General features: G+C 39.1%; 1 protein-coding gene across 3 annotated transcripts in view; it reads right to left on the bottom strand.

Moving 5' to 3' along the window:
* Nucleotides 1-11,702, bottom strand: part of Prkd1 (protein kinase D1) — a 290,895-nt gene that overhangs the window by 137,535 nt on the left and 141,658 nt on the right. The window lies entirely within an intron of this gene.

The following is an 11,702-nucleotide window of genomic DNA, read 5'->3' as shown; positions in this document are numbered from 1 at the left end:
CAGAACCAGGCTAGACAGCACCCCTCTCCTCTGGGCTCTCAGAACCAGGCTAGACATCACTCTGCTCCTCTGGACTCTCAGAACCAGGCTAGACATCACTCTGCTCCTCTGGGATCTACTCACTACCTTCCTTGCTTTCTTTCAGGTTATAAATCCAAGGCCATGTGAGAACTATCAAAAAGGGCTTTCTGACTCAGTGTGAAGGATTTTCACTAAAACAAGCATTGATACAAATGCACTTTGGGGCATGAAGGCCTACTGAAACATGGCGTTTTAAAGGGATTACTGACCACTGTTATCTTTCAAATGTCAAGCTGTCTAATATGGTGTGGACAGTCACAAGGCAAAAAAGAAGACTCCATTTTTGATACTGGAATCAGTACTGGATCTCACACGAATATCACGATAAAGAATCAAAAAGTAGAGACATATGCCTAGAGTCCCATCATTCTGGAACCAGAAGAAGGAAAACTGGAGAAGTGTGGGCTCTGGGCTAGCCTCTGCCACACACTGAGATCCAAGCCTGCCTGGGATTCATAGGGAGACCCCGCCTACAAACTCAAAATTTTGAAAAAGTGATCTGCCTTCTACTGTGATAAAAGTCCAGAATATAATATTCTGGAGAAAAGTGCAGTTATTATGAATCCATCTTTTTCTTATTCATAAAATTAGGGGCTTCATTCACATGAGCCTTTTTGTATAAATTAAAAATAAATATATTCAGAAAATTCTGGCCTTTTAGGAGTCTATGTTGATGACAAGGCTTAAAACTACTTTTGCATGTCTCTTAGACTTTCCTAAAATAAACACGGCAGCTGAAATGATGTCACCGCTTCCACTGTGCTAATTAAAAGGGAAAAAGTAGTTCACTTCTTAAAAATGTCTTCAATAATATCATCATAGCACTAGAGAACAAAGAGAAAACGGAAATACCACTTTCCTCAGTCTTAAAAACAATGGACAAGTCACAATTATTCTAAAAGAAAAGACTACTTCCTTGAAGAATTAATCATACTACATAAAATGCACATAAGCACATAGAAAAGCAGTTTCAACAAACATAAATAAGAATGCAAACAAACTCATAATAAACCCATGAAGCACGGTCACGGAAATTTTCCTCGGCCCTGTCCTCTCCTCCATCCACTGTGGGTCAGAGCTCGTCTGTGTCCCCACAGTCAAGCTCATGTGGTATAGTCTCACATAAAGGAAAGAGCACAATAGTCTCTAGACAGTTTGAACCTCATGACTTCCTTTTATAGTTATATTACTGGAATCATTCGAGCGTACTGCGTACATATTATTTATTTGTATTTCATCAAGTGGATCTAGCATAATTGTCCATTCACCCACAAAGGGACATCTGTTTTTATCCCTAATTTAAGGCTGTTACAAATAAAAAGTTTACAAACATTTGTGTACAAGTGTTTTAGTGGGCATATGCTCTCATTTCATGTGGGTAAACACCTAGGCAAAGCATTACTGGTTCTCATGATGAGTGTGTGTAGGTGGATGTGACCATCTTCATGCCAGTGTCACACTGGATTCATAATTATCAGAACTCTATACGGCCTAGAAATAAAGAATAATAACTCTTCCTTCAAGTTCCCTCCCTTGAAAGGCATTTCACAAATTGTATATTATATTGAATTATATTATTCATAATACACATGAATTTAAGTATCAACTAATCAATTTCTGCACATACATAAAAATTGTTTTATGACTTTTCAGTGATTCTGCATAGACCTATTTGGGAAGAAATACATTATTCCATATAGGGTCTTTCTATTTGGAGCCCAATGTGCTTTATACATTAGGTCTGTTTAAATTTATCTGAACAATATTTGTATATATATATATATATATATATATATATATATCTTAGGCATATTTTTCAAGTTTATCTCTAGAGGTTTAATATTTCATGCAGCTATAAATAGCATCAGTACAACAAACATATAATACAATTCAAGTGTTTTAGAGTATAGTTCTAAAAGGATTAAAAATGTATAACATATACATAGGATACATACATATATATGTGTGTGTGTATATATATAGCCACATGCTTTATGTATCTACCGATCAACAGATGATATATAGGAGATAGATAGATAGATAGATAGATAGATAGATAGATAGATAGATAGATAGATAGATAGATGATAGACTGATGGAGTGATAAACATATAAATAAATAGAGATAGTCAAACAAGCAAGACAGACAGGTACTGATCAAACCACAGCTAAGACCTAGGACAGTCCCACCACTTTAACACGTCCTCTTGCCTAGGGAAAGAGACCAAACATCATACTGACAATTTACTCTCCGGGTTCTTCGAAAGTGCCTTTTGTGGCTCTAATTTGACCTTCTGATGGAAGTCAAGATAACTGGGGTCACGAAACATGAATTTTCAATTAAAATAAAAGGTTCTCTCTCTCAGACACATACACACACACAAAGAAAAAAATCATGAATCTGGGAAAGGGAACAGAAGAGAAATCGGAGTAAGAGTAATAAGAGGGAGATGAGGGAGAATAAGGGTAGAGAGTAATCAGAATGCGTTATAGACATGTCTAAAACTATTATGCTGCTAAAAAGAAAACTTAATTTAGAAATGAAGGAAAAAAGCATTCACATAAAGTAAGCACTAAAAATAAGATAAATATTCTAGTTAGGTTTTCATTGCTGTGATAAATATGACCAAAAGGAACTTGGGGAGCAAAGGGGTTCTTTTGGATTACAGGTTACAGCCTGTAAGCCAAATCAGATCATTCAGGGCAGGAACTGAAGTAGATGCCATGGAGGAATGCTATGTCCTGACTTGCTAACCATGGCTTGCTATCTGTTTTACATATGATATCAAGAACATCTTCCTAGTGAACTGGGCCCTTCGACATGAATCATTAATCAAGAAAATGCCCTGTGGACTTGCCTACAGGCAGTCTCGGGAAGACACATCTTCTCAAGTGAGGTACCTCTTCCCAGGTAACTTTAGATCTTGCCAAGGTGACAATAAAACTAGTCAGCCCAATTGACCCCTTGTTAAATGGACACACAAGCACAAACTATTCAATTATAACCTTCCCCTTTTTATTTGTCCCCAAGGTTTCATGCTAGCATAAAGATTATAATGTAAATAACTTCAAAAGTCACAAGTCTTTAAAATTTCAAACACTTTAAAAAATTTCAGTGTATTTAAAATACCTAGGTCTCTTAATTGTAAGTTCCTGTAATATCAAAGTAGGTTGCATACTTTCTCTTCTAAAAGGGAAGAATCAGGACTTCGGTACTACCAAATCAAAGTTAAACCAAAGTTTCCAACAGTATAAATAGCTCAGGGTCCAGTATCTGAGACTCAGAATCTTCCAGCTCCGAAAAGCCTTTGGGCTACCCTGCTCTAGATCTGCCACTCACAGAACACACAGTTCATCTCCTGGTCTCAGACCGTCCTCTACACACTTGCTGCTCTCCTGTTCTCCAAGAATCTCCAGGATGCTGGCATCTCTAACGCAACCGAGGCTGCTCTTTCACCCATGGCCTCTTCTACATGCTTTTCAGGGACCCCAGACCTGCCCAACAGCACCAAGCACCAGGTATTCTTCATGACTCATTCATGTTCTTCTCTTCGTGATGACAGCTGATTTGCCTACCTCGGCTAACCAATACCAACTACCCCATTAAAGCAAAGGGTTTACTTAGCAGTATCACTCTTGGATTCATCATAGCTGATCCTAAAGCCCAAGCAGATTCCTAATTAAAATCAAAATCACAGGAACCTCCCTGAGAGTGTCTTTGCCTCCCTTTGAAGCATCACAGAGCAGGCCTCCATTGACTACATCTCTCTCCGCAGTCCTATTTTCCAAGCACGCACAGCAGCTCATTAAGCTCTGAGGTACTCAATGGATTTTCCAGCTAAAAGCTCCAAACTCATTCCACAACCCTCCATTCCAAAACAGCACAGTCAGGTCTGTCATAACAGCCCATGAAGCTGGTACCAATTTCTGTCCTAATTAGATTTCTATTCCTGTGATAAACATCATGACCAAAAGCAACCTAGGAAGGAAAGTGTTTATTTGGCTCACAAGTTACAGTGCATCATTAGGGGAAACCAAGGCAGGAACCTGGAGTCTAAAGAACTAAAGAGAAGCCAGGGAAGAATGCTTCTCACTAGCTTGCTAGCTGGCATGGCTTTCACTGCATGTAGATATAACCCTGGGTGGCCTGTGGTGGCACCATCCCCAGTGAGCTGGACCCTCCCACACCCACCATTAATCCAGGAAATACCATAGTGAATTTCCTACAGGCAATATGATGAAGACAGTTTCTCAAGTGGAGTTCCTCTTCCTACTTAGCTCTAACTTGGGTCCAGTTGAGGGAAAACAAACAAACAAACAAACAAAAAAAAAAAACTAGTCACTGAAACAAATAATTTAAAAGGAAAAAAAAGAAAAAGAAAGAAAATTTGAAGTCTGGCCTTTTCCATCTAAAAAAATTATTCTGAGAGTTCTTGGTGTTGTGGTTTAGTAATTGAGTTTATTTTACTTTATTCCTAAAGCACTCACAGTACTTACTGCATGTGTGGTTCATGGATGTATCCATGCTAGAGATAGGAAACATTTAAGATAGTTCTAATTTTTGTTTGTTTATGATTACAAATAAAGCCCCCACAAATGTTCACAGAAGTTTATATATCAACAAACATGTTTCTGCTTATGTCTGATTGTTTAGTAGGTATGTGGACAAATTTAGAAGTGTCTAAACATTCCAAGGATAACACCTTCTGAGGACAGCTCCTCAGTAACAAAGTCTCCATCTCTTATAAGCTCCACTACCTTGACACCATGGTGAGGACCACATCTTCAGCACACTTGTATAAGTAGATAAGTCACACACACACGCACACACACACACACACACACACATTTGCACATGTGGTCACGTGTGTGCATGCTCCACATATCAACAGATTAATCCAGAGTCATGAGGATAAACTGAGGGAATAATGTGAACACCTTTATTACTTGGTTGATAGTATAGAGGAAGTGGATAGTTCCCTTTGACAGAAGAAAATTCATGAACGGGGGCAGAATCCTATTAGTATTGCACCTGTTAAGAGTATTGAATGAAGTTTAACACTTTTTTGAAATTGGGAATCTAGGCACAGAAACTTTCATTGCAGAATTCTACCCATCATTTAAACAATAAACAATGTCAACACAATACAATGCTTTACAGAACGCCAAAATTTTAACTTCAGACTGTTTCTGCAGTTTTTATTCTCCCTGTAGATAGATGAACAAAACCCCAAATTATGAAGTTTGCAGAATATTACATAGGTGAAAGTGGATATTTCTTTAGGTTACACAAAGTATTTGTAGATACTTAATAGGGGAATGCAGATGTTGAGATACAAGAAACTGAAATAACACAAATAAAGAAAATAAACACTACTATTAGAATATGGCCAAAGGATCTGAAGAGACATCATATACAAAATACACAGATAACTAGAATATATATAAAATATTCACAATTCCTAATCTTCACAGAAATGATTAAAGCCATCCTCAGATGTTACCTAAAATCAATTATCCTGATTATCATCCAGATCCATAAGAGATAACAGAAGGTGGGGGGGAAAGTAGAAAAAGGAGAAGCCACACTTGCAGAGGAATTGAGATCAGGAATGTATAAGAACATTTACAATCATTTGTTCATTCTTGTACAATTCATATTAGTCATGATAAGGAATAAGAACCATTCTTTAACAGAGAAATGGCTACAGAAGCTACACAGTAGCATACAACTGAGACTATCTACTTTATTAAAAATGGTATCATGTAACTTAAAATAGTATGAATGAGCTTGAAGGAAATTATTTTCAGTGAAATGAGCCAGACAGAGACACAAAAGGATTTCACTGACACATGGACTCTATGAAAGAAGAACTCTGCTGCAGGGGGCCGCTTACTGGTTCCCAGCTGCTTAACCCTGAAATAATCACACAGAAACTGTATTATTTAAATCACTTCTTGGCCCATTAGCTCTAGCTTCTTATTGGCTAACTCTTACATCTTAATTTAACCCATCTCCATCAATCTGTGCATCACCACAAGGTCATGGCCTACCAGCAAAATTTCAGCACATCTGTCTCTGGCATTGGTTCCATGGCTTCTCTCTGACTCTGCCCTTCTTTCTCCCAGCATTCAGCCTATCTTTCCCCACCTACCTAAGTTCTGCCTTGCTATAGATCCAAAACAGTTTCTTTATTCATTAATGGTAATCACAGCACACAGAGGGGACTCCTACATCACCTCCCCTTTTCTGTTTAAATAAAAAGGAAGGTTTAACTTTAACATAGTAACAAAACAGGTATCAAACAAGAATGGCAGCAGAGTAAAATTATGGTTACAAAGGGGGTTTAAGATGAGGCAGGGATTGGACTGAGGTTGACTACAAATTTTCACTTACATCAGTGAAATAGTTCAAGAGATCAATTGGATTTCAGTGACTATAGTTAATAATATACTGTGGCCTTGGAACTGACAAAGTAGATACTGTTCTCACCACATACAATGAAAGACACTATGAGAGGTGCTATTAGCCGAGTCCTAGTCCTTAACTCTTGGGTCCAAGGAGATGATGTGCAGACAGTTTCCCACAGAACAAATGCAAACCATAATAAAGAAAACTGGGATAGGAATTTAATTCTCAATCCAGAAAGCAACAGGAGATGAAAAATCTGAGCATTGTCTTCATCAGGGATAAGGCCACTACATCTAAGGCTTCCCATGGAATGAGGGATGGAAAGTCAGTGATGCTGAGTATTGTCTGGCTGTTCACTGTGTCAATTCCGGTCAACGAAATTGCCACTGTTCCAGGGGCAATCTACAATGATGCTGGGGAAATTGCCACTGCTCAGGGCCTCAATCAGGGGACAAACTCAGTTCACTTCACAGACTTGTGTTCTAGGAATGGGGAAAACTAGGTTTCTTTCAAATGATTGTGCTTCTCTTTGAGGGGAGGAGGCAGGTAGTCTCAACACAGACATTTGCCTCTTTGTCACTGGCAGTGTCTCTGGTGTGAGTGATCATTTTAGACTTCTCATAATTAATATGTGCTTTCCATTCTTCTGCCATCCTCTAAAGTTTTCATTCTTTATATTTTGAGTTCTGCAAATGACATACATGCAAGTCTTACTTGTTGAAAAAAATCCACTCTGGCAATCTCTAATTGGGTTGTTGTCATTTAAAATTAATTTATTCATAATTAAGGTGACTAATTTTTTCCTTTTCCACCCTATGTTCTCTTTGTTGCTTTCTTTTTTTTTTTTTTAAACTAATGTTCTAGGCAGCCACACTGTCATGTATAGTTCCATGACCAAGGTTCATATCCAACCCAGGGTCCTGCACTGTAGGCTTCATGTCCACTCCTCATGTTATCTTGCCATTTTTTTATAACTAAGCATATTATAAATATCAATGTACAATTCTAATCTTTTTGTTTAAAATATTTGCCTTTAAAATGAAGGATAACTATGTTTGATTATGATTTTAATGTTTAAAAATACTATATGAAAAATGAACATTTTCACATGATTTCATTTCTTACAACCTGCCGAACTTGGAGAGATATATTAATTGTAGAGCTCATATTAATTTTTTTTTGTTTTTTTGGAGACAGGGTTTCTCCATTTAACAGCCCCAGTTGTCCCGAAACTAGCTCTGTAGATCAGGCCGGCTTTGAACTCACAGACCCACCTGCCTCTAATTAGGTTTAAAGACTTGTTACCACCACTGCCAAGCCAAAAGTTATTACTCCTGAGTGTTTTATTTGTCAACTTCCTACTGATAAGATAAACCAAGGCATGGCCAAGGCAACTTACAGAAAAGGTTTATTTGAGCTTAAGGTTCTGGAGGGTTGAGTTCATCATGGTTACTGTAGAGAAACATGGCAGCTGGTAGACATGGCAGCAGGAACAGCTGAGAGCTCATATCTCCAACTTCAAACAAGAAGCAAGGAAAGTGAACTGGAATGGCTTGTGACTTTTGAAACCTCACAGCCCAACCCCAGTGACACACTTCCTCCAACAATGCCCATACCTTCTAAACTGCCTGGATGGGATATCAACTGGGGAATAAGTATTTAATTACCCAAGACATTTCATTCGAACTACCACATACATTGTGCAAAATCCCAATTAGGGTAAGCATAGTTATCTTCTGCATTATTTCTTTTTTATATCACATCTATTATTTCTTTTTGAAATACACAACTTACTATGTATCATTCATTTACTGTGGGTTTTCTCTATCCATGACTTAGCACTCACTTAATAATATTTGGCTATTTCTCTCTCCCTCAACTTTCCCCAGGCTCTGGTTAACAACCATCAAGCTCTGTTTCTATGAGGCTAATGCTTTCAAATGAGCTCTTGTAGTCTCAATGTGTTGGGTCCCCCCCCTCCCCCACGGCCACAGTGATCTCCAGTTCTATTTACACTGTTGCAAATGGCAGGATTTCGTCCTTTTATGGCTATCTAGTCCTCTAGTTCAGAAACACCCACTTTTTTTCGATTCACTCCTCTGGTGATGGGCATGTATGTTGTTTCCATTTCACAGCTACTATAAAGTGTTCACTGTAATTCTGATCTTCTTTTCTGTGATAGAGATGCCGAGTGTTTTCTTATATACCTGTTGGACATTTGAATGCCTTTTTGAAAAATGTTTATGTTTATTGCTCTTTCTTATCAGTTATCCTTTTTCTTTCTGCTTTTTGGTTACTTGAATTCTTTAGATATTTTGGATTAATTGTTGTCAGCTGTATAGTTAACAGACATCCAAATGTCTCTTTACTCATTTGACTATTTCACTTGCTCCACAGAGTCCTTTGACTTGGAAAGACGTAATCTGTTCATATTTCCTCCTGCTTGCTGTGCTTTTGGGGTCTTATCTGAAATGGCTTTGCCTGGCCCGATGCCCTGAAATGTTTCTTTGTTTTCCTTCTTTAGCATAGATGCAGGCCTTACATTTCAGTAGTCAATTCATTTTGAGCTGAGGTTTAACAGCTAAGACACTTAGCTCTAGTTCCATTCCCCAACAAACAGATATCCAGATTTGCCTTTGACCCCATGTTCAACCCTTTAGCAGATTTCTGGATCTCTTACTTTGTTATAGGTTTCCGGTTCTCTCCTCTCCTTGCCCCCTCCCTGCAGCAGATAATTATTCTTTGTGTTCTTTCTTTCTCCCTTGTAATCAGATGTATACTACACATAAAAGTTTGCGCTAAAATTTTAAAGAAAAACAGGCCATTCATTAATTTTACATATCCTATTGCTATGTGGTTTGTAGGCAAAGGTGAGTGATTTCGACTCTTGAAAGTAGAGGGGCAAAAAAAACCCTCCAAAGCAGTCAGTACTTGGGCTACAGTAAGAAAACATGAGAAAGCTAAAGGGTTATAAAACCGCACATGGAATGAATTAAATTGTAAAGACTCTAATGGTTAGTTTTGATTGTCAACTTGACATAATCTACAATAACCTGGGAATTGAGTTAAATGAGGGATTGTCTAGATCTGGCTGACCATGGGCATCCTTTGGAGGAATGTCTTGATTACTTTGAGATAGGGAGACACACCTATTGTGGGCAGCACCATTCCCTGGCTTTTGGTCCTCAATTGTATAAGATTAGAAAAAAAAAATAGGCTGAGCAATGACCATGCATGCATTCTTTTTTGCCTCTCTGAGCTATTGACTGTGGATGTTGGCTAGGTGCTTCAAGTTCTAGTCCTGATGCCCCCACCCAGTGATGGGCAATGACTAAGAAGGGCAAATTGAGTGAATCCTTCATTCCTTAAACTGTTTTTGGTTGGTGGAAGCATAAATCAGAAGGAGCTTAAGGAACTCAGCAGACAAAGATGTGTTCATCACCCTTTTTGCAGAGCAAATTCTGGCCCACATGTTTCAATGCCTTCTACAAAAGACTTGTATGTTCCTCTTCATTCTGGTGCATTGCTGGCATCTAAATACCACATTCTGTGCTGTGCCTCTGTCAATCTGTGGACACAGTGTAGTAGTACCTGAGGAGTTTGTAGGGCTCCAACAGGGCTCCCAATACCTCACAGTCTTTCTTAAGCTGACTTAAAGCTTTTTTTGAGAATACAAAATGCTAGTAACAACATGCCACCAATATGAAAGGTATTGTTAAAAGCCTTAAGATGAAAGGCGTCAAGAATATTCATGTTCTTCCTAAGAGTAATCTGTGTTGTACGTGCCAGACTGAAGGGTGGCTACCTTCCACCACAGGTCCTCCTGCATGGCTTTCTCTACTTCTGGCCCCCTGCATCAGGCTAGAGAGTTTAGGGCAGAAACACGCTGGACATGAATGTCTAGCTGCTCAGGACAGCTGACAAATCTGAAGGTTTATATTTTCTTAATGTTCTGGGGTTTTTTTATGAGAAGGAAAAATATGCATAGTCCTTTTTGACTATAAGAGGCTTTTCTTTTATGTGACATAATGTTCTGCTTGAATAGAGTCTATATACAATAAGACTTTCAAAAAGCATATTTTAAAATGATGCCTGGGAGGTGAAGACTGGGATATAACAAAGCCGACAACGTGAAGGGGAACATATTGGGGGAAACACTCCTGGAACAACATTCCCTAATTTGGTCATAATCATCTGTTTTTATGCGAAGGTGTGTGAGCTTTGAAATTTGAAAACCCTCATTAAACTAAACATGCTTTGAAAGGGCTTCGAGGCTTGTAGACTCGGCTGGAGCTCATTACATGATCAGCCCCGTGTTTCTCCGGGCTCTGCAGTTGTGAGCACAAACATCCGAGACAAGCGACTCCCAGCTCGCTCCAAGTTTGCCTCTAACAAAACTGGCCACTGTGAAAACACAGCCAACAAGCCCAGCACTGGTCCTAAGCTCTTTAATCCTGCCCTATGCGGGAAACCCCTCCACCGCTGTGTGTATCATTTGGCATTGGTGACCACAGAGCACAATTTACTGTTACATTTCACTATAAATTCATGGCTGGCCACACAATGTGCTCCAGAGTAGAATAAATACATGTTTTAATGAGTCGCTGAAATGGGACCTGGCCAACGGGAAATCTGAGGAACAAAGGGTGCTTTTTCACAGAGGCGAAGAGCAGGCAATTCTAGAAACAGATCAATCCACCGCTCAGCCAAGTGGAAGAGAGAGGGAGAGATGGCCCAATTAGGAAATGAAAACGCCTTGCCAGTTTACTTTTGACAAAAGGCGAGGATCTAATGAAGTCCTGGAATTAAAACGCTGTAGCGGCAGTGGGGATGTCAGTTGAACATTGCAGTTTCCTCAGCAAAGGTGATTTTTACAACACTTCCCAGTGTTTCCTGCTCACCTTAGGAGTGTATGAATGGTCTCCTTTAACTATCAGAACTTTAAAAGGAGCTACCACTTAATTCCTTGGTCAGAATACTGGCGATGCTTTTGCAGGGGCAGAAAGACTCAAAAACAGTGACCAAATGCCTAAGAGAGAGTGCCTAGGGTCCTCAACTAGCCTGGTAGAGTTATATCAGATGGTTCCCTAGGTCCCCTCAATTAGCGTGGTACATCAGAGAGTTCCAGAAGTCACCCGTATAGTGATGTGGGAGTCCCCTCTGTGTGCCGTGATTACCATTAATGAATAAAGAAACTCCTTTGGGCCGG

The sequence above is a fragment of the Microtus ochrogaster genome, chromosome 1 (genome assembly GCF_000317375.1).
Source record: "Microtus ochrogaster isolate Prairie Vole_2 chromosome 1, MicOch1.0, whole genome shotgun sequence".
Classification (NCBI taxonomy): Eukaryota; Metazoa; Chordata; class Mammalia; order Rodentia; family Cricetidae; genus Microtus; species Microtus ochrogaster.
This window is presented reverse-complemented; position numbering and strand designations above follow the sequence as displayed.